Here is a 24566-nt window from a genome sequence, read left to right on the forward strand (position 1 = left end):
GGGGTTGTCTTAAACAAACAGTAAAAAGTGGGGGGCATAGATACAGATGCTCCAATAAACTTATGAAGGGGATTTTTAAATAAGAGAATGGAACAATAACAGAAAGCAACATTTAAAAGTTAATAATTGTGTTGGGAAGATAGCTTAGTCAGGAGGGTGTTGGCCATGCAAGCATAAGGACACAGTGTAGGCATGCCTTTTTAGCGTTTTAATCTGCTTTCTTTGTTGAAACAGAACGTTAAGCACTCTTTTATTTTATTATTTAGCATTCATGTACCTTACTTAGTTCAGGACTTTTGCACATTTTAAAATTAAGTTTTCAGCTCTCTTATTGTTGGATTATGAAGATAGATCTTCAAAAGATGAATGGTTTCCACAGTTACACCTATTGGAAACTGCTTACCAACACTGAAATTTGTCAGAAGGCCATGATGTATTGTCTTCACAGAGATGAGAAAGGTAATCTGTGTATAGAGCTATCACAGGTTAACTTACCTAAACTGTCATTCAAGAATACAGATAAGTAAACTGAAGATATTTTAGTACACAGGTGAGGACAATTTTACTGTTTTCATTTACCTTAACAAAGAGATTTTTTTTAGAGGCTGTTATGCAGTCATAAGAAGTCAAATCTAGAAGGAAAGAATGGAATCAGGAAATGCTGGTAAAAATATCAAGCCACGTCTCTGTATTCCTAGCTATGGGAAGGCCAAGACAAGGGATCTTAAACTCTAGGCTAGCCTGGGCTACATATCAAGTTCCTATCTAAATTGAATAGGCCAATTAAATGATTAAATTTTACAGAAGAGCCATATAAAGGGAGACTAAAACATTGATATCAAAAGAAATGACACATTGTTGGTTTAGGTAATAATCAAGGGGAAAGAGATGTGTTAAAAATCTAACAAAATATAACTAATTTTCCAATAATGTTTATTAACAAACTTTTTTTACTAAAGACAATTAAAATAACAGTAACAACCTCATTGTATATTAAAATATGATAGAAACGCTTTTTATATTTCCTATAGCTTTCCAGCGAGTTAATAACCTTTTACTAAAATAGTCATACTATTTTAATTCTGTAATCATGCTTTTCAAATTTGTTCAAAGAAATCAGTTTTTCTCTCTGTTTTCCCCCCGAAAATTCCCTGGTCATTCTTATTTTTTATGTTCTAAATTGCATCAGTACATGCTTTTAAATATATATATATAGCCGGAATAAAATCATTATTTTGGAACTTGATAGCATATACTTTATCACAACTACTCAACTCTTTAGTTCAGCACAAAGGAAACTATAAATGATATGTAATGAGAGGGCATGACAGTGTCCCAATAAAGTTTTATTTACAAAGCAGGCAGCAGGCTGGATTTGGCTGGTAGGCATTTTGCCAACTGCACTACATATTCCTGATTTTCAATGTGTCCTCTACACTAAAAGAGCTTTGCTTGCAGAGCTGGCAACTGTAATTGCCTGTGTCAGTTTCCTGTTTCTTAATGTTTCACCACCATGATGGGGTCCTTATCTAACTTGGAAAGTTTATGTATAAAACATATCCTGTTGAGGAGAGGGACAATCTATTTCCTCATTTTGGTGATTCCAAGGCTAACAAGAGTTTAGCTTAGAGTGGGGGCTCGATCCCCATGACTAAGCTAAAGTCATTTTGATCATCTCATTTAATGCTATGGAGACATATTCGCTTAGGTTGAAATTTCCAGTCAAAACAAAATGAAGACAGAAATTTAAAAAGTAATTACAACGCAGAAATCCAAGAGCTGGGTTGGAGTTGTCATAAATTCTAAGGAACTTTTGACTGGCGTGGGGTGGGCAGAAAGAAAGTCATGCTTAAGCAAAAAAAAAAAAAAAAAAAAAAAAAAAAAAAAAAAAAAAAATCTCAAGAATTATCAGAATTGAACAGAGAAAGAGGAAAGAAAACTGAACACACTGGAGGCGGGCACAGCAATGTAAGAGAGCGCATGAGTGGATAACATGTGGCTGGAGCTTCCGTGGAAAGTAGGGTAGAGCATGGAACCAGAGTTAGATGGAATAACAGGCTCACTTGAAAGCAAATGCTACAAAGCTACTTGGCGCAAGTCTAGCCTCCAGGACACACTCCCTCCCAGTTACCTGTTGGGGTTTCTGAGGCAGAGCAAGCAAAGCACCGAATGAGAAGATAGTATGGCTATAGCTAAGCAAACAGGCCCCAATCTTGGGCAAACCGTGGTTAGCTCGACGCCGTGGGATAGGGAGCGGCGTTAGTGTAAGGAGCCAGGGAAAGCGCAGCCAGTTGTCCCTTTAGAACATCTGCTCACGACTGTAATGGGAACAAAGGGAGGAGGAACCCGCTCACGCCCAGGAGCTTGCCTGCCAAATGGTCATCAGTGTGGGATTCTCTCGTTCCTGTTCATACTCTTCTGATCAAACACACAGCAGCAACACGATGTGCTCTCTGGGGCAGAGAGAGGTTTTCGGCGATTGGGAGTTGCGATGTGTGTTGGGGGGGGTGGGGCGCGGGCAGTTGAACGGGAACATCTGCTCTGGGAAGCCACTTGAAAAAGTAATCTAATTGCTTGGGGAAAACATCTGGGCCGCACACCCCAGACCACCAGTGGTGCCATAAGTGGAGAAAAAGACTGGGGAAACTGAAGAGGAAGGAGGAAGGATGGAGGTAGAATATGCTATAAACTATGGTCTTGGGGAAAGTGGCCTCTAAAGAAAAGACAGTCTGGTGGGGACTCTCTTATGTTAGGACCAAAGGAAGATGGGATTCTTCCCCATGATTTTTTTTTTTTTTTTTTTTTTTTTTTTTTGAATTGCGAGATCAAACATGGCGACACCTCTATACACCTGGATCCCAGTGCAACTGTGGGAAGCAATGGCTACAAAAGAAACTCCCAGCTCCAGGAAAAAAAAGGCATAGACAGTATAGTCCAAGAGTCCTGTTACATTCTTTGTAACTTCACAACAAGCACATAAGGTCGGTATTATCTCCCTCACCTTATAGAAGAAGAAGCTGAAGCTCGCAGAGCCGGCTAGAAGAGATGTCACAGATGGGATTCATATGGTCACGGCTGTATTAGTTTTCTCGAATTGGTGTTCTTCACAAATGAGAAGGAGCGTGCTAGCGGACTAGACTCCTGTGGATATGAAGGCCTGGAAGACTCAAACCGGCCATCTGCAAGCTGGAAACCTTGGGATAAAGACACAGTGGCTCAGCCCGGGTCCAAAGGCCTGGGAACTGTGGATATAAGATCTGGTTAGTGAAATCTGGGGAGCCTGGAGTTCTGATGTCTAAGAGCAAAAGAGTGACAAAGAAAACCCAGTATATTCCTTTCTGGCTTTTTTTCTAAACAGCACCCCAGCTATTGAAAGTTCCCATCCACACTGAGGGCAGGTTTTCCAACACTTGTTCCACAGATACCTGCATGTCAATCTCCTATAGAAACCTATTCTATGGAAGTTATGTAGAGTACTTTCAGCTACATAGAAAATTCAGAGCTAGACTGAAATATAGGAGATCCTGTCAAAGAAAGAAAGAAGTATGGATGGAAGGAAGGAAGGAAGGAAAGAAGGAAGGAAGGAAGGGAGGGAGATCTTTACAAACATACCTTAAAAATGACACTTTCTCGATTCTGTAGCTATCCCTTAATCTAGTTGACATTAAAAAAAAAAAATCAGTAGGATCATCACTAACACCATTCCTGATGGAATTCATCGCATCTGCTTTACTATCCCAGAAGTGCAGGCACAAGTCACAACTTCACATTACACACATACAATCCTAGTCTGTCTATCTGGCATTTTACATTAGGAAGATCCAGTTGCAATGAACCAACGAAGGATAGCAGAGGTTAAAAAAAAAAAAAACTCTCTCCGGTTGCGGGGGTGGGGGTGGGGAGGGTGGGGGCAGCTAGAGGGGGGGAGTGGAGGAGCAGGTGGGGCAGGGGGTGCACCGTGGCATGCACCTGAATGTTATTACACATTACTGCATTTTTGTTATAAACTAGTGGCACAGAGTACTTGGGCATGGGGGAGTGTGTGAGCATCATCCCCCCCCCCCACCCCACTCCCCCAGGGAAGCATGAATTCAGAGGAAGGCCCAGCTGTAGGAGCTTTGCTGCTAGGGTATACAATTCCATGTGTGGAGCAGCATTCTGACCAAATGGCAACTGACAACAGGTGTTTGTGAGTCAGCACAGCCCCAGACACACAGAAAGAGCCAAGGCATAGCACAACACGTCCTGAAACCGTGGAGAAGGCATAATGACAGAATGTTGGGAACACACAGGATGCGCACTTGAACTTGCTTGACTAAAGAATGGGACTTCTGCCTAAGCATGCACCACTTCAAAGGAGACCCATTTGGGAGGGAAAAGAACTAGAAGAATACAAGAGCAGAGCATCCCAGGAACCCCAACAATGAAGCAGAGGCAGCTGGAACCTCCCCTTCCCCCTCCCCCCCCCCCCCGCCCCTGAGAGCAGAGGTCTGCGCTCTGGGAGGGGCGTTCTAGGAGTTGAGGGACAGCTAGCAAACCAATGAAAGGCCTGGCGCAGACTAACAATGGAGAGAGTCACAGGCAGAAATAAGAGAGAAATTTTCGCCAAAGAAGTGTACGAATGGGCTTGCCTGGATCTAGTTCATCCCTAAAGACCTGTTGGAAGTTTTCAGATAATGGGAGTCTATAGCCCATTATTTTATAAGGTAATTTAAAAAGAATAATGAACACATTCCTTGCTCTTCCTTAAATATTAACTTCCTGGTGTCATGAAAGATTCATACTGCAGCCTGTTAAGGATTTCTATTCTGTCTTCTCGTGTACAGAGAAATCCATGCATGGTTAACGAGGCGAGATAATGGTCACCTCTCTCACTACTCTTTACACGTCCCATCCTTTCTGCCAATGAACGGTGTTCCAAAGTCTCTCCAACTCTGTCCACTGGCTTCTCTGCTATCTTAAAAGCTATTATCACTTAATGTGGGGGAAATGGCCGTGGCCCATACATACCACATTTAAGTAATGAGATGCCATTTTATTAGGAGAGCTGAGATACAATTGCAACTCGCTGTGTGTGTTCTCTCACCTACGGTCACGTACACCTGCGGCAAGTTTCTTGGCATATACATGCTGGTCCTTTTGGATTTTCATTGTTTGTTTGGTTTTTTTGTTTTTTGTTTTTTGTTTGGTTTTTTTTTTTTTGCTTTTGCTTCTTTTTTTACATACACATTTATATTATTACACATGCATACAATAAACTACCTACAGCAAGAAGAAACATGAAGCAATCAGAAATTATATAAATGTTACACGCATAGTGTTTTGGCTATTTGAATTTGGCAACCTTGAAGAAAACATCTTTCTTATCTTGGTGAGTCTAACATTCTGAATGTAAACCAATATCTACCATATCTCGTCTCTGTCCACTTAAAGCATCTATCTAGACCTAAAAACATCTTAACCCCTAAAACAACTAATCTTAATTGCAAAACCAAACTATCTGGTCTTCAGCCCCAGCAGAAACTTGAGAAAGGAATAAAATTAATTATCTGAGTAGATAGGAAGTGCAGGTTAGCAGCTCCCAAAGTGAAAAATTGGCAAAGACAGTTTGCTCCCTGAACAGTCACCCAGAACTCTCTATATCATTGGAGCATCATCTTCAGCCTTCTGGCCCAATATACCTGACAGACATATTTCTGAGGCAGGAACTATTGAGGACTTGCTTCCCCTGTCTTGGCAGAGTTTCGCCATCAACTGCCTGCATCCAAGGTTGCCCATTTTTAGGCAGAATTCTGTGACAAAACTGAGGACATTTTGCCCAGTGGCTGGTTTGCCACATTTGAGGCTATCTCCATAATGAGGTTCTTTGATGTTCATCATCTTCTCTGACACAGGCTGGGTGTTGCCAGGAGTTAACTTGCTTTATTATCAAAGAATTTTTTTAAATAGTAAAAACATCTTTAAAAGCCATATTCTGTACTTCTCTGAGGTTTTTAAAGATCTTATCTATTTTACCTTATACATCTATAGAGCCATATCTATCAGTTAGACCTAGAATGTATATTCCTGTGATAAAAATAGACTAGTAATTTGTGTAACCGTGAGTTCCTTTTATCTACAAATTATTTTAAAATGCCTTGCCTAATTTTCAAATCTGTAAGGTTTTCAGATGTCTATATATTAGTAAATCCTAATTTCATTATTTTGTACTCAGGAAGCATAAGCTGTAGAGTGTAAATACTTTACCATTTATTTTTTATCCCATTACACTCATCGTGGGCCAGAATATGTATTATTTTAGTGAACACTCCACATGCACTCAAAAAGAACATGCTCTCCACTTCTGTTGAGTGGACTATTCTATAGCTGTTAGTCAAAAAAGTTGTTTCACAGTGGTCGATTTTACTTTGTTGTCTCTCATTCCTTCGTCCTCATCAGCTCCCGAGGAAGGAATACAGACGCCTCCAATATCTCTGGCTTTGATAACCACTCCATTCAGTTCTATTAGCTTTTGCTTTGCATATTTTGAAACTATCTTCTGATATGAAAAAAATAGGATTATTGTGTCTTCTTAGAGAATTACTCTTTTTCCACCATTTAATTTCTCCCTTGTATACTCTCTGGTTTTCCTTGTAGTAATGTCTATCATTAATGCTAAATGCTTGTATTGGAAAAGAGGGGTGACACACAGTGTAAGTGTCTCCCTTAATCAGCATTCAGAGTGTAAATTAAGCTCAGACATAGCATCTACTATGCCTAATATGAATAATATTACCACAGCTCATTTTCAGAATATACATCCTTCTGTCCTTTCACTGTGAATCCATCTATGTATTGCACTTAAAATGGAGCTCTCATATATACTATGTAGTCATGTTTTGAAAACAATTCTATCAATATCCACATCCTCTAATTGATGTGATCATCTGCATGTACTGATATTATTGATAAGGTGAATTTAGGCCCATTATATTATTCTTTTCGTTTTTTCCTTTTTAATGAGCTGTTATTTTCCTGTTCATAATCACTTAAAGATTTTTGTTGTTCCATTTTAATCTCTATATTGGCCTTCTGACTACATCTCTGTATTATTTGTATAGCACCTGACATAGGGATCATAATATTATAAATAACCTCTCGAAGTATGTGTACAGTTAACATGTAAAATGCAGATGACTTGCAACCAATTAGATCAATTTACACTCCCTCCTTCAATATTAGCATCAATATCTTGCCCATTATATTTACATATATTGAAACACCACCAGACAATGTTACATGTTTTCCTCTCAGTGGTCATGGAACTTTTATTGACTTGTGATGAGAAAAATATCAGACATATTCACCCAGCTAGTTGCCATTTCTACTTCTTTCTTTGTTCCCAAGGTTTCAAGTTTCAATTCAATTTTTATGTAGCCCGAATGAACTCCTCAGGGATTTATTTAAATAAATGTGCTAGATTTTCATTTTCCTGTCATTGAAAAAGCTTTTATTTATTTATCCTATCAGGATTTTTTTCTAGATACCAAATTTTCACTGACAGTTTTGTTGTTGTTGTTTTTGCTGCTGCTGATGTTGTTTTGTTTTGTTTTGTTTCCATGCATTAAATAAGTTCTCCCACTGTTTTCTGGTTTCTGCACCAAATCCACAGTTACTCAGATTGTCTTCCTGTCACTGTATTATTATCTTTATATTTATTTTTATGTTCATTGGTATTTCGTCTGTCTGCATGTGTGTGAGGGTGTTGGATCCTGGAGTTACAGAGAGTTGTGAGCTGCCATATATGTGCTGGGAACTGAATCAGGTTCCTCTGGAAGAGCAGTCAGTTCTCATAACTGCAGAGCCATCTCTCCAGCCCAGTAAACTGCATTCTTCAGTCTCTGTGTTTTGAAATAGGTTGATATGTTGCAAGGGATGACTAAGAAATCTTCAAGCCGGACCTACCTAACTTCTGTTAGTCATTCTGTTTCTCGTAGGACTTTGCATATGTTCTTCCTACTTCATGGTTTTCTGTCTCTGTCTCTGTCTGTCTCTGTCTCTCCCCTGCCTCCTCCCCCCTCTCTCTTACACACACACACACACACACACACACACACACACACACAGACACACACAGAGGTCTGTTGCCTGATTCTCATTTTCCCATGCTACCTCTTCCTTAAACACCTCTGCTTGAGCCCCTGATCTGTTAAGTCTCAAATTTCAGTCAAGCATCTCACAGCTCACACATCATTCTACCACTGAATTGTGCTGCCCGTTTTATAGCTATTTGAAGAGGATCACATTATCTGGGCGTTGTTTTAAACAGTTTGCGTGGAGGAACAGAACAGCCCTGTAACTGCCCCTGTTTTCACATGCAGGAGACAGAACAGCAGCATGGCTAATTTGCCTGCTCACACTCACAAGACCCAACAATTAGAGGTTGAACTTAGATTTGACTTCAGAGCATGTCCATGACCAAATTTTAAGTTTCCCCTACAATACCCCCATTGTATTATAACAATTTTACATGGCTTTTGGTATCTAACAATGGTCTTATCCATGTATAAAAATAAAACAAACTAGACCTATTTTTTTTACTTATGTCATCTAACTTTCCACCTCATGGATGTGTTTTCCAGGAGGCAGGGGCCTTCAGCTTTCATCCATCTACTAAATTCAGAAGCCTGAATGACTACAAAACTGTTGGGTAAAGAGAAAACACACCAGACCCAAAGGGAGGCAAAGAGGGGCCACAGCTTGCAGAATACATTTTCTCCAAAGTTTTCCATCAAACTCTTCAGTAATAGAAGAATATAAAAATAGAAGATTGCACTGTCCAACTGCAGTAAGCTCAGAAATTGGAATTCAGGGGTTGTGAAATGTGGCCCAAGTATTACCACACCTGTAGAGATTACGAATTGCATATTTGGGCTATGTGTTATTAAAAATGCCTAAACAATGGTGACTATAATTTCCTCTGTAGGAACATATTACCAAAGAATTCCCGAAGACAGAAGAAGAAGAGCAGGCTAAGACTTAGATCCTTACCATAGGTAAAATGGTTTAAAAACTCAGAATCAATTCACTTCATAACACATCCGCATTAAGGTTTTTGTTTCTGAAGATGTGGATGTGTGTTTAATACAAACACACACACACACACACACACAGAGAGAGAGAGAGAGAGAGAGAGAGAGAGAGAGAGAGAGAACACTCAATAAAATATATCAAACACTCACAGTGATTTACCCTGGCAATAGAATTGTGAGCGACATAGATTTTCTTTGTCATGCCTCACACGGTCCTTTTCAAAACTTATCAGCCATTGGCATGCATTTTTTCCTTAATAGGGTGAAAACAATACATGTTACAAAAAAAAAAAAAAAAAAAAAGAAGTAAAAAACCCTGCAATCTAAGTTTATAGCTGACCATGCAGCCCATTGCAAATAAACAAGCTGAGGGAGCCGGTTCAAGAAAACACACATAAGAACCGACAGCGTGGTGGGAAAGTGTGCGAGCCAAAGGTCCTTCTCCTACAACAAAGTAAAGATTATGTTTCTTAAGACGCCCTGGGAAAAGAGTGCAAGCATCAGGGAACACGAGGATCCAAGCGTTGCTGGAAGAAGAACATATAGGTTTACATCTGCCTCTTAAATATGTCTTGGAGGAAACTTTAAAAGCAAACAAATCCCCAATCTGCAGAGGTTAAAGCGAGCTGCATGTCCACAGCCTGAGCCAATTCAAGTTTTGGACCCTTGACTGGAAGGCTCTTTAGTGGAAAGGGATTTAGAGACTTTACAGAACTGGGTTCGGAGCCCACACCTCTTCTCTGTGGACACTTTGTTTGGCCTACGTTCTACTAAGGACCCGCCCGACTGAGATTTTGGGGCTGTTGAACCTTTTCCTAAATCTCACATCATGTCCTCTCACCAGCAGGTCAGGGTAGATGCTGCAGGAGCTCGCTCCAGCTCGCTGTCTTTGTCCTTGTTCTGTCTTGCAGGGAACAAACATATCTCCATATGTGAATGTCTGCCTCGTAAAAAAAAAAAAAAAAAAGGCTGGATCACATTTCTTCTTGGATCTGCACTACAGGCTGACTCCTTAACTGAACTACGAGTGCAGCATCCACAATTCTCCATTTCTGCATGTGCTGAGCTTGAGGCTGGATAATATTTTGTTGGAGTGGAAAATGATTGGTGCAAATTAACTAATTGGTTAGTTCACACCACACACCACACACACACACATATACACACCACACACACACACACACACACACACACACATATACACACCACACACACACACACACACACACATATACACACCACACACACACACACACACACACACACACACATATACACACCACACACACACACACACACACACACACACATATACACACCACACACACACACACACACACACATATACACACCACACACACACACACACACACACACACACACATATACACACCACACACACACACACACACACACACTGGAGTGGTAAGTGCATTTACCATGCTGGGGTTCCTATTTATCCTCCATTATTTCTGTTTGTCTGTTTGGGTTTTGTTTTGTTTTGTTTTGTTTTTTGCATTTTCTAAGACAGAGTCTCTCTATGTAGCCTTGGCTGTCCCAGATTCACTCTGTAGACCAGGATGGCCTCCTCAAACTCACAATAATTTACCTGCCTCTGCCTACCAAATGCTGTATCTTAAGGCGTGAGCCACCACACCCAGCTCATCCTCCATTACTAGCATAAAGAAATCATTCAGGAACTGGAGGAGATGACTCAGTCAAGTAGAGTGACTGTCATACAAACATGAGGACCGGGCTTTGAACCCTAAGGTCCAGTAAAGCATCCAGTTCAAAGAAGTTGACACTTGGAGCCCCAGCACAGTGGGGAAGCTGAGACAGAAGGATCCCTGTAGCTTACGGTCTAGCCAGTCCAACCTGATTAGTGAGCATCAGGCTGATGAAAGGTCTTTCTCTAAATAGGTGGACGGTCTTCTTGAGGGTGACACCCAAGGTTACTTGCTGTCCTTGTACGTGTACACACTTGTTCATGCAACTGGACACACACACACACACACACACACACACACACACACACACGCGCGCGCGCGCGCGCACACACATATTTGCATGTGTGTGATGTGTATATGTACATGTATTTGAATGCAAGCTCATGCATACTGCATCATATAAATGGAAGTCAAGGGCAGCAGTCCTTACCCTTCACTTTGCTTAAGACAAAGTCTCTCTTTATTGCTCTCCTCTGCCCTTGCCAGAGCAGGTGGCTCATAAGCTTTCAGAGATGTTCCTGTTTCTGTCTTCCATATTTCTGTAAGAGCACTGGTATTGCACATACGTGCCGTAGTGTGGATCTAAATGGACTCTGGGGGATTGGAATTCAAGTCCTCACCCATGTAGAGCAAGCACTTTAGTTATTGATCCATCTTCCCAATACAATATGAGCGTACACACTCATTCATGCAACTGGACACACACACACTTAAAAAAAAAAAAAAAACCTTGAAAACAGTCCATAAAGTGCTGATACAATGGTATAGATGGAATCATAAGATTGGTAGACAGGTGGTTGTCTGTCTGTCTATCTGGTACCATGCTACACTGTCTAGATTTCAGCAGTCTGAGAGCTCTGCTATAGGGCCACATGCCTTCGTCCTATGGACGTCTCCAAACAATTGCACTCACGTGTTCCCCAGTCCTTAAGGATAATCGTTTCTTTACCTCTACTGCATCTAGCATTTAGTTTTCCATCCGGGTTCCTCTCTGTATCCTCACACACGTTCATGTATCACCACACCACAGAAGGGCAGGAACTCCGCATGTCTTCACTCCACCTGCAGCTCCCATGTTCAGTGCAGCACCTGCCCACGTGGCAGGTGTGGTGGAAACATTAATATAGGAGCAATTGGAAAATACGCGCTAACGAAAAGAACTGGAAACTGATAATTTCTGAATTTGTATTTCATAAATAAGGCATGCGTATCTTCCAAGTTAAAAAAAAAGTCAAGTTCAAAATTACAATAAACTTTCAATATAGAGGTATTTTAAAATATTTAATATAGCTATATATGCATGTTATTCAGACATTACTAAATTCCAAAGACAATAAAATTTGCTTAATGCAGGACTTAGACTGAGAGTGACTTCAATTTTCTTTGATGATTCAGAAGGTACTTATGACCTAATAATACCCGAGGGCCATCATTATCCATCAATTACCTTTCTCAGCAATAACTGTTAATAGAAATTTCTGGTAGTTAAATGCCAAATTAACAAGCTGTTCCTGCCTTTGGAGCCCATGTGCACGCACACTCTGCCAGAGGCTGACTGAATGAAGTAGTTTCGGATTGCACTGCTTTTAGATCCCAGTAGAGCAATACAAAGTCTAATTGCTTTTGGGTAAACTTCAACTGGTTTCCAACACAGACAGTTCTATACCTGCCTCCAAAAAATAAGATGTCGTTTATTAAACATCATATGTTGGCAGTGGTTAACAGGCTTGGGCTCTGGTGTGTGTGTGTGTCTGGGGTGTCTGGTGTGTGTGTGTGTGTGTGTGTGTGTGTGTTGTGTATATATGTGTGTGGCTTTAAGAAAGTAACTTAGCTTATCTCTTGAGAATTCCAGTTTTTAATCTCAGATTTTAAATTATTGCTGTTTTAATTGTCAGCATGATTATTCTTACATCAAGAACAAGGAAGGGTCTTACCATGTACGCCAAGCTGGCTTCGAGCTCATGGTCGTCCCATCTCACTCTCCCTGGTGCTGGCATTATAATATTCTGAGCTCCCCTATATTAAATTGATACTATTTCTATGTCTGCTTCAGTGTGGCTGCCTTTCGACTCGCCACTTATATTTCCAACCAAAAAATATACCCTTTAGCATTGTTGTCTATTGATTTGATTTGTTTGGCATTTATTATTAGTATCTATAACCCTCTAATTTCTAAATCAAGAAGGGGGCGGAGGGGGGGAGGAAGAAAAAAAAAAAAAAAGAATCGACATCGGCCTTAAAAGAGATCATGGTCCAATGGGGAGACAGAGACCATCAGAGGGCTGTAACGTTATCTGTTCTCAAGGATATGCCCATGCGTAAGCAAGGACAAGGTCGGAGTGACCAGAGCCGAGAAGGGCTTTCTAGGGTAACTTCTAGCAGAAGACAGGGGGTCACAGCGCCAAGAGGAGAAACACGAGCAGCTTCAGGGACGAGCAGTTGCAGGTGAAGGATGAAGTGGCTTCGAAAACGGAGAAGCAAGGGAAAAACAGATGGCGGCTTCAGATGGCTTAGGACTGCCGAAATACAAAATCCAAGGCAGAGAGCGCAGAGTGCCAAATGTGACGAGCACGAGGCAGAACCTAAATAACAGAAACGTTTAGACCACCAGCTCTCAACCTGTGAGCCAACCCGTTTAGAGGAGGGGTTGAAGCAACCTTTCACAGGGGTCGCATATCAGATACCCTGCAGGTGAGATATTAACACTATAATTGATAACAGTGGCAAAGGTACAGTTAGGAAGTGGCAACAAAAATAATGTTGTGGCTTGGGGTCACCACAACATGAGGAGCTGTTTTAAGGAGTCCCAGCAGTAGGAAGGTTGAGACCCACTGCTTCAGCTAGCGAGCTGAGGAAGGCATTAACGCCGTCTTCCTGCCCTTTGCAAGGCTCCTAGAGTTGTTGGTGGCTGAATCATTAGCAAGAGAAACGTTTGCTCCTAAACTAATGAGTCTTTGGGTCAAGATCCCCAAGATAGAAGCCAGAAAGGTCCATTTGGTCAGGAATGCCTGGTTCTTACTTCCAAAGAAAGGCCACAAGCTAGCCAGTCAAATGAATGCAGCTAGGTGATGGACGTCTAGATCTTAGAAGTCCAGCAGTGAGCCCCTACTTCCTAGAATCTGTGTGCCCCGTCCTTACTCTAGCCATGAGCTGTGTTTGAGGTCCCCAGGCCCTCCTCTGGGCACAGGACATGGTTAGAAGGAGCCACAGGATATCTGTTTACTGACTAGCAAAGGGTGTTACACTCACAGGTGCTTCAGGCCCATGAGCCATGGCTTTTAGCCTTGTATTCCAAGAAGTTCTGGGTCCCTGCGGCTCAGTCAAGTTTGGACATCAACATCCCCACAATCAGCAAATAAATGTTGTATTACGGCCAGGACAGCAGCAGCTGCCTCTGAGATAACCACGAGGTAAAGAGGAGACACAAAACTCAATTCTCTTCATACACCAATTAAACCCTCCAACACTTTTTTTTTATAACCTAAAAATGATATATACACCCTGTGATTATGCAATGTAATACAGCCAATTGAGTTTTTAAGCTAAATTAGTTCACACAAGAGGGTTTTTTAAAAAATATATTCACTAAAATATTTGGATAATTGTGAAGAAACTCCATTCACTGTTTGAAATATCTGAAATTCTCTACCTCGCTTGGTTGTATAGACGAAGTTCTGAATTACAATTACCTCAAAGAAAATACCAGAAATGCTGATTTGAGGGAAAAGAAAAAAGTTTGACATTTGAGAGAAATAATGGGCCTCCTCAAAGCAGCAGTCCAAGATTTAAAAAAAGAAAAGAAAAGAAAAAGAAACCAGCTTCAGAAAAAGCAACAAGAAAGGCTGATATGAAGTGCTTTTAAGCACCCTGTCAATTTTGAGTATGTACAGATCTCCACCCCCATCTCCACAGAGTAGAAACATGGTCTCTCAAATTTAAACCAGACTACCTGGGTGACCACATTTAAATCCCCCCTTAATCCAGAAGAACGTGAATGGCACACCTGCCAACACATCGCTAATAAACTTGGTCACTTGGGCCTAGAGAAAGAAAGCCATCCAAAAATCAAACACGGATGTGGCCTTTGAAAAGCGGCCGTGTTGGAAGTCTGTCACAGTATGTTAAGGATCTCAGATATATTTCTCTAAAACAAGCCAGGGCACAAATGGATTTGAATGTTCAGGGAACAGATAATCCAACCACGGAGTGAGTTCAACTCAAAGACTGTCAGGACAAAAAGCCAGGACATTAATCACTCTTCCCTCAGTATCCCAGGTCATTCATTTATCTCAATATTTTACTAAAATGTCACTCTGTGAACAGGCATGGAGGGACAGACACCGTGATGGTTCACAGGACCTGGTTTTCTATGTCTTTTCCATACTCAGATGCAGGGATGCGCCAGCAATATCCCCACCCCCTCACGTGCCACACGCACGCATGCGCATACGCCAGACAAGGTTCACAGTTGCAATTAGTTTGAAGCGTGTTTGTATATTGCACCAAAGTATAGCACAATTTTTTCATCTGTAATCTATAAGAATCGTCATTCTGCGACTCAAGGTGCTTAGAAGTTCTGAGGCTTTCTTTGCATTATGCCTCTGCCCTGTTCACTGAGGTTCACTGAGGTTACTCCTCACCTGTCAAACTGGAATTTAAAAAAAAAAAAAAAAAGAAAAAAGAAAAAGAAAGAAAGAAAGAAAAGAAGAAAAAAAAGACAAAGATTGGGACTTTTCTCTCTCATCACCTCCACAGAAAAGGGTCGCCCCCTCGGTATATGATCAGGAAATAATAGTGTGCGAGCCAGTACGCAGCGAAATGCAGTTTTCTTGCTCACCAATGCTCTGACCGTGCACAGTTGTGTAAAACCACGCAAGACTTAACTCATGCTTTCACAGCTAAGGAATTCGATTTGGGGGTTGATTGAATACCCTCAGTAGACATGATGCTTAGTCGCTGTGGGTGGAGTACCAGAGCTCCGAGCTCCCGGTGTGGTCCATGGTCTGTGCTCCCAGATCACGACAGATCTAAAGCTAAGGCAGAGCTGCACATGGAGGAATTGAGTCTCTGCAGCAGCCAGTTTCTGTTTTCTGTCAGGTTTTGGAACATTACACCATGAGAACATAAACTCTGAACTCCCCAAAGAGGCCCAGAGGATCACCAAACTAATCAACAAAGCAGAACTGGCTTGGTGCGGAGAAGGGGATACATCCTGGGGAATTCGCCTGAATATATGGAGTAAGCAATTCTGGTGATTTCAAAGAGGCCAAGGGAAACAAATAGGGCTAGCTTTGGGGTTATATAAAATGAGACCGTGTCAGAGACATAAATCACTGGGGGAAATGTTTCGAATCCAAGGTAAACCGTCACCAACTGTTCTCTGTCTGGACAGCTTGCCCTCCAGGAGATCCGAATTTACTCAAGGTCAAGTGAAGACCAAGATCAGACACAGGACCTGGAATTAAGTCCTTAACTCACAGTTTGCCCCAACCCTAAACGAAGTTATCACAAGCAAGGCGAAACCAAATCTTCTATCTGAAATATTTCCGCCTTGAATAGAGCAAATTGACTTCACTGCAATAGTCTAAAGCCTGTCTTTAAAACAACTTCGTTTTAGGCGGAATGGAACCTTCCCTTCGACACGGTTGGAGGGTCCTACACGGATGGAAACAGCTTGCCAACACAAAAGTGACGCTGAGCAACGCTCAGATGCACTTGTGTGCCACCCTAGTGCACAAAAGCCTTTTGTATGGATTGCCGAATTGACCCTCACAGTTACCGTGCGGAGATCACTGCCTCAACAGTGCCCTAGGGCCGTAAGGGGTTAAAGAATCTCCAGAACTTACTGGCAACCAAAGTTAGTCTACAGTCACCATATCCACGCAAGTAAATGCTAATTCAGAGCTCTTGCCGGTGTCTGTGGAGCACAGCTGGCAAAGTGGCCTCGGGAGCGTCACTGGGGCTGACAACAAGTAGTTAAATGTGAGACACTCTCAAGCTGTCAAAAATTATATTTTTTCCCAATGGCATTGAAATATGAAAAAAAAAAAAAAACCTGTAAGTGATGCCGAATTAAGGGTGCCAAGGATACAATATGAAAGAAACCACTTCTTGGAAATCCGTGCCCTAAAGAGATACATGACAACATTTGATGACTATAACCCGGCAGATAGACATACATTTGTTTTTTAGTCTTACAGATCTCTAAACAGTTTAGAAAGAAGTGAGGTGAAGTGGGCCTGAAGTTGCCAAATGGAAGTTCAAAGTCAGTTTCATTGACTCACGGGGTTTTATGAGCTGGAGCAGTAGGAATAAAGCCAGGGTTTTGGGTGTGACACTTGCGACATCTTCCAAAGTTTCTTGGTAGGAGTCTCCAAGGAGTGGGGAAGTCATTTGTTGTGCAGTGTGAACCATGGCTTAAGCTGCTCTTCGGGGGCACTTTAAACCAGTGGATCTTCATGTTGATATGATGTGTGACTACTAAACAAAGTGAAGTAAAAATAGGGTTCTGGGTAACTGAGAGGGAAGTGAAAACGCTGCCCCAGGCATTTTATACATATTACCTAAAGCTGGAAGTGACAGTCTGCCAAAAGTAAACTGAATTTTTGAAAAGATCTTGGAAATTTCCCATACTTTATAAGCCATGTTAGTCTTGAAAAAGGTTCTCTCTCTCTCTCTCTCTCTCTCTCTCTCTCTCTCTCTCTCTCTCTCTCTCTCTCTCTCTTTCTTTCTCTCTCTCTGTCTGTCTCTGTTTCTGTCTCTGTCTCTCTCTCTCACCCTGCTTCTCTCTGTGTCTCTCTCTGTATCTCTCTCTGTCTCTCTCTCTGTCTCTCTCTCTGTCTCTCTCTCTGTCTCTCTCTGTCTGTCTCTGTCTCTTTCTCTGTCTCTCTGTCTGTCTCTGTCTGTCTCTCTGTCTGTCTCTCTCTGTCTGTCTCTGCCTCTCTCTGTCTCTCTGTCTGTCTCTGTCTCTGCCTCTCTCTCTGTCTCTCTCTGTCTGTCTCTGTCTCTGCCTCTTTCTCTGTCTCTCTCTCTGTCTCTCTCTGTCTCTGTCTCTCTGTCTCTGTCTGTCTCTCTCTCTCTGTCTCTCTCTCTCTGTCTCTCTCTCTGTCTCTCTCTCTGTCTCTCTCTCTCTCTCTCTCTCTCTCTCTCTCTCTCTCTCTCTTTCTCTCTCTCTCTCATGACCTTCAGGACTCATAGGAAATCTGTCTCAGCAGCTGTTTTGCTAAGGGGCCAGAGGGATGGAAGTTCTGACTGGGCAGACAAAGAGAATCTAGAATCAGGAGGAATAGGCAAAGCACAGCAGACTGGTTAAATAAGAAGGAGATTAAGGAAAGCTTTCTTCCAAACTGAAGACAATCGATCATTTAGGTCCAACACTTGACTATGCATTCTTTCTAAAGGCAGGCTTGATCATGCCTTTGCAGACCCTCATCCCATGGTCAAATAAATGTGAGAAATTCTGAATATGAGATAGTCTTCCTAAGGACTCACCGTAGACCACAACACAGTGTTGTCTAACTCCTGCAGTGGAAACAGACACCTATCTCATTTTAACATTTGAATTAGGAGAATTGGGACTCAAATCTGGCTACTCTTGAAGCTTGTGTTCAGTGCTCTAACATTCTCCATTCTTTTTTACCTCTTTATTTTTTTTTGAAAATAGATTCTTTTTTTCATACAACATATTCTGATAATAGTTCCCTTCCCGGTACTTTTTCCAGTTCTTCTCCATATGGATCCACTCCCTTTCTGTCTCTTATTTAAAAAGAACAGGCTTATAAGAGATAACAACCGAACATTTACCAAGTAAAACATGATAAGATGAAACAAAAACTATCATATTGAATATGGGCAAGGCAACCCAACAGGAGGAGAAGAGTCTCAAGATCAGGCACAAGAGTCAGAGACCCACTTGTTCTTCACAAACAGAAGACCCTTAAAAAAATACTAAGCTAATAGCTATAATATAGACACAGAGGACCTGGTGCTGATCCGTGTAGGCACTGTGCTTGCTGCTTCAGGCTCTGTGGGCTCATGTGCACCTCAGTTAGTTGATTCAGAGGGCCTTGCTCTCCTGGTGCCCTCCATCCTCCCTGGCCCTTACAATCTTTCTGCCTCCTCTCCCATGGGATTTCCTAAGCTCCGAGGAGGGGATTTTATGGAGACTTCTTATTTAGAATCTTTGCTCTACTCATAATGTCTAGCTGTGGGTCTTTACATCTGTTCCGTTCTGCTGCCAGAGGACGCCTCGCTGATGAAGACTGGATAAGACAGATCTATATGACAGATAAGACAGATCTATATAAGAGTATAGCAGAATATCATTAGGGGTCATTTTATTGACTCAAAAAAAAAAAAAAAGAATAGTAGTGTTTGGTTTTACTGTAAGTCTCTGAGCATTCTAGTCTCTGGTTCTTGGGGTGGAGGGAGAGATGGTTAGAATTGGGATGAGTCACCTAGGGGCATGGTGTGGAAATCTAGTACAATGGAAACTTCCTAGAATGTAGGAAGGCAACTCTAGTGAGGGCTCCTAGCAGTGGAGGATGCAGAGTCTCAACTGGCCATCTTTAATTGCCAGGTGAGGCTTCTAGTGATGGGACTGGGTTGTATTCGATTGAGTTGTTGACTAAGAGGGTGCCATAAAAACTTCCAAAGGACCTAGGCTGCTCCTAAGGCAAAGAGTTGCTCTCCACAAACAGAAAGTGGGGGCCTCATTTCCACTCATTGAACAGGAAAAGTTGAACTGGCACCTGCACGGAGCCTCCACCCCTATTTTCTAGTCTCTTTGGTGTGGGAAGATACTCTGCAGACTACTGAAAGAGAAACATGGACACCAACCCACTCCTAAGACATCTGATCTACCATCTGTCCTGCCATTAGGGTAACAGTGGCACAGGGCTTGTGGGCGTTAACCAACCAGTGTCTAACTTAAGGCCCACGCCAGGAGGAGAACACCATGGCCAGCAAGGCTTGCCATGCTCCATTCTTGATCGATGTTTTTCTAACTTGCATTTTCTTTTTGTGGTATTAATTTTGAGAAATGAAATTATACATTTTTTAAAAAGAAAGAGTGAAAGAATAATATCCGTGTGACTGACACCAGTCATAAGAAAGTGGTCGTATTCGTTTATTTGCTTCTGAATTTGATATTTAAAAAACACAGAAGAGAAGGCCACTGATATGAAGGTGAAATCGCCTTCGCTCTCCATGTCCGATCTTCTCCTTTCTCCCCAGAAGTAAATACTATACTGAAATTGTGGCGCCTTCTTAAAGGTATTCAATATTACAGCAAATAGATTTTTAAACAGTGTATAGTAGTCAACTTTAAAATGTTGTATGGGTGCTATCCTGCTATATGCGCCATTCTAAAAATGTTTCATTCGGTGGCACATCTACGAGAGTAACCTACTATTTTAACCATCAGTCCCTGAAGAGAAGCGGATGCTTCTTATTCTCCTACAGATGTGCAATAAGTTGTTTCCAGGTGTCTATTTACAAACAGTGTTGAAGTGAATGTCGTTGCTATTCTATCCTTGAACACCTTTGGAGACGGTCTTTAGAAGACATGTTGCCAGATCATAGATTTTGCATATTTTCAGTTTTTATAGGAGACTGTCAAATTAAATTCCTCTTAAATAACACCCATATCTTATTCTATGGAGTCTGCACACTCTCCCAAAGCACAAGACATTTTTTAAAAGAAAAGTAAAAAAAAAGAAAACAATCCCCCTTAAAATCAGCAAATCTTGGTTCCAAGCTCTAACTATGGCATTCAGACAGCAACTGGACATCCCCCTGTCTTCGTTTCCTCAAGCAAAAAAGTAGGGGATGATACTACTTCGCTCAACCTACTCCCTGGGCTTTGATACGGACACAAGTAAAATTGTGACAGTGAATGTTCTCTGTCAACCCAGACCTGCTGAGCCTTGCTGCTTTCTTTGTTAATGGCTGTGCGTACATAAAATAATTCCCTTGGTTGTTCAAACCCGAGAGCCTACTGTGGGGGTGGCTGTTAGATGGAACCTTCCTTGGCTTCTACTTGAAAGAACATGTATGTGAGTGGCTCCACTTAAAATTCTCAATTCCATGAGGGTTGAGCGCTTTGCACATATCTCCTATTTATGACTGTAAAATTTAGTTGATTTTTTTTTATGCAAAGCAGAGTGCTCAACAGGACAATCTATTACTCAGATGCGCTCCATCCAAGAGGAACTATAAATTATTTGAGAGAAAGGGAACTCATGTACATGTATAGCCAGTGCTATGCAGCAGAAGTCACATCAACATTTCAATTAATATAACATAATCTATTCTCTCTAACGACCCTGCTGTAAAATTGTACTGCTATTACCTCACAAAGAAAGCCTTTGCTGTGTAGGGAAGTTAAATACCCTTCTTGAGATCACTCAAGTAGAAAACATTAGAACCAGGTCTTGAACTCAATACTGGTGCTACAAGCTCTTGAAAACACACACACACACACACACACACACACACACACACACACACACACACACTTCTTGGTCACAGGTAGCATCACTGAGTCCTCTATAGGAAAGTAAGTGCCAATAAATAAGTGGCAAGAAAAAAAATATCAGAGATCTTGAGAATGTGTGTGTCCCGGACACAGCCACCTTACCTCCCACTACCTCCTAAGCAGCCAGCAGAGTGATTCAAGTTAATATTGACTCTCTTTCCTGTGATGATCTCAGAACGTACTAGTAGGGAAGAGGAGCTAGGAAGAGAGCACATATTTCCCTGGGATTACAGGCAGAACTCTTTTTTTTAAATAGCCCATTACTACTAAAATTTTATTTACAAAGTGATCATATAAGACTGGGTGAGATCACTTGGTGGCAAAACTATTTACTATGAAACCCAGATGACCTGATAGCTTTTAAAAAATATTTTATTAATTTATTCATATTACATCTCAATTGCTAGCCCATCCCTTGTATCCTTCCATTCCTCCCTCCCTCCCACTTTTCCCCTATTCCCCTCCCCTATGACTGTGACTGAGGGGGACCTCCTCTCCTTTTATATGCTCGTAGGGTATCAAGTCTCTTCCTGGTAGGCTGCTATCCTTCCTCTGAGTGCCACCAGGCCTCCCCATCAAGGGGACGTGGTCAAAAATGGGGCACCAGAGTTCGTGTGAAAGTCAGGCCCCACTCTCCACTCAGTGGTGGAGAATGTCCCAGACAGAACTCTTTTCTCAAGCTTTTCACAACAAAGTGACCAGACCTATAATATCTAACATGTGTATCGCTCTCTGTAGCTCACATGCAGAATGTATCTGTAACATGTAAAATGATGAAAAGGAATCTTGATATGTGGTGGTTTGGGAACTTAGAGACAATTTTCCCTAACTCAATTTTCTCCCAAACAAATGCTCATAATGCAATGCACGTCTACACTATTTAAATTACTATATTTTTAAAAAAAAAAATCAGTTTGAGACACCTATAGTGAAACCAAGTATAAAACCAAATAAAGTCTCCCAGGGACAAGATCCTTTTCTAGCTGTTTATAGAATCATTTATTTTTCTATTCAGATTTTATTTGAAGCAGCACTAATTAGTTAAATCAAGTAGCAAAAAGTGTAAAGTTTGGACCAGTCACAAATCTACCATTTACCTATGGACAAGATTAAGGCTGTCAGAAAAATATATACTAGGCCAATCTCACAATGAGCATTGTCTGTCTAATTTTAACATCACTGTGTAACTTTATAAAACATGTTGGATGGCCTGCACATTCTTATATTGTTGGGAACAGTATACCTAAGCTGGGAGCTAGTCTTTCCTTGAAGGCTTGCTAGAACAAATGTTCCCATGAAGACAATTGGGCCTGGTCTTTTCTTACAAAAGCATATGGCTTCTGCCTCTATATCCTTTGTGTTTATTGGCCTATGATATTGAGATTATTTTGACAAATGTATAGTTTTCTTAAAATGTTTTTTTTTACTTATTTAGGTTTCAAATTCCTCAGTACAAAATGGTTCATAAAATTTCTATGATTTTTTTTTTCAAAGCATGTGTATGCCGTTTTGTTTCTGGGCCTATTGTCATTTCAAAATCCATTTGTGTCTTCCTTTTTCTTCCAGTTATTGTTTTCCCAGAGTTTTAATTATTTTTGTGGAACTTCAAAAAGTTAGCTCTTGGTTTCACTTAGCAACTCTATTATTTGATATTTGTGCAGTTTTCTAGTTTCAATTTTGGTTTTCTGTTGATAATCCCCATTCTAATATTTTCTTTATTCCTCTTACCCTAAGCTTCCTGGATGAGAAGACTAATTTATTTTTAAGCGTTTAAATGGTTTTAAACTTCTAATAAGCCACTTATGGTCATAAATTTCTTTCCAAGAACCGGTTGACTGGTGTCATACAATTTTTATTTTCATCCAATTCTAAACATCTGTTATTTTCATTAGATTTGCAAATTAAATTAGCTCATTTGTATTTGTTCTAATATGAGAATATATGGCCTTTTCACAAGCAATACATTGTCATTAATTGTTAGTTTTCTGCTACTGTGGCCACTGATGATGGGTCACACAGCATTACTCAGGGTTTCCCTATACAGTCAGACCGCATTAACCTGAGATTGTTCCAAGTCCATTGTGTTAAACATCCTGATCATTCCTATTGCTGAATTCAGAGTCCTCCTGCTAATATTTGGACATTCTTGCTAATTGTATGATTCCAACTATTATATATTTTAACATCAGTCATTTTCCCCCAGTTTATTCATACATTCACTTACGTCTTATCCTCCTGTTGCATCTCCTTTGAATGTATGTTTGGATTGCAGAGTTTACGTCTCATTTTTGTCCCCGTTGCTATAAAGTCGTGCAATCCGTTTCTCTTCAAACAGTGCTTATCTTTATTCCTTTAGATTTCATTTTTTTTTCCCCTTCAAAATCATGTAGAATTAGTAGATACTTATTTTCCCTCCATCGCCAATAAGACAAGAACTTTCTACTGTGGTTACTTTCCTTCGTGATTCCAAAAACTTATAACTTCTCAAATTCAGTTTTGGTTACAGTGTCAAAAGTGAAATGGAATAGTTCTTTTAGGTAGTAAGTGTTGTTTGGACTTTTTTTTTTTTTAAACTTTGGGGGCTCAAGATGTCGAAGCGAGGATGTTTTGAGTCCTCCAGAGCAAAATTCTGGACTTCCATGTGTCTTCTGGTACGAGCTGTGATTGACCGTGTTGGCAACACAGGAGCCAAAACTGTTTATCATCTCTGTGAAGGCAACCAAGGGACAGCTGGACAGACTTCCTGCTGCTGGCAGGTGACTTGGTAATGGCCACAGTTAAGAAAGGCAAACCAGAGCTCAAAAAAAGGTCTGTCCAGCATCCGTAATTTGACAATGAAGGTCATATCGAAGAACAGATGTGGTGCTCCTTTATTTTGAAGATAAAGCAGGGGTCACAGTAAACAATAAAGGCGAGATGAATGACTCTCCTGCCTCAGGTCCCGTCACAAAGGACCGTGTGGACTTGTGACCCAGGATTGCAGCCAACGCAAGCAGCCTGTATGATTCTTCACTGTGTCTTTAAAATACATCCTTTCAAAAGTCTTTGCTAAAAATAAAACACTTTACTCACCCACCCAGCATGGTGGTACATGACGCCTTTAATCTCAGCACTTGGGAGACAGAGGCAGGTGGATCTCTGTGAGTTCGAGGCCAGCCTGGTCTACAAAGCGAATCCAGGACAGCCAGGACTACAAGAGAAACCATGTCTTGAAAAACCAAAAATAAAAAA

The 24566-nt window shown here is 41.1% G+C and overlaps 1 pseudogene; it reads left to right on the forward strand.

The window, feature by feature from the left end:
• Positions 1-23923: 23923 nt before the first annotated feature.
• Positions 23924-24359, forward strand: LOC127212677 (60S ribosomal protein L23-like; annotated as a pseudogene).
• The last annotated feature ends 207 nt before the right edge of the window (positions 24360-24566 follow it).

The sequence above is a fragment of the Acomys russatus genome, chromosome 31 (assembly GCF_903995435.1).
Source record: "Acomys russatus chromosome 31, mAcoRus1.1, whole genome shotgun sequence".
In the NCBI taxonomy this organism is placed as follows: Eukaryota; Metazoa; Chordata; class Mammalia; order Rodentia; family Muridae; genus Acomys; species Acomys russatus.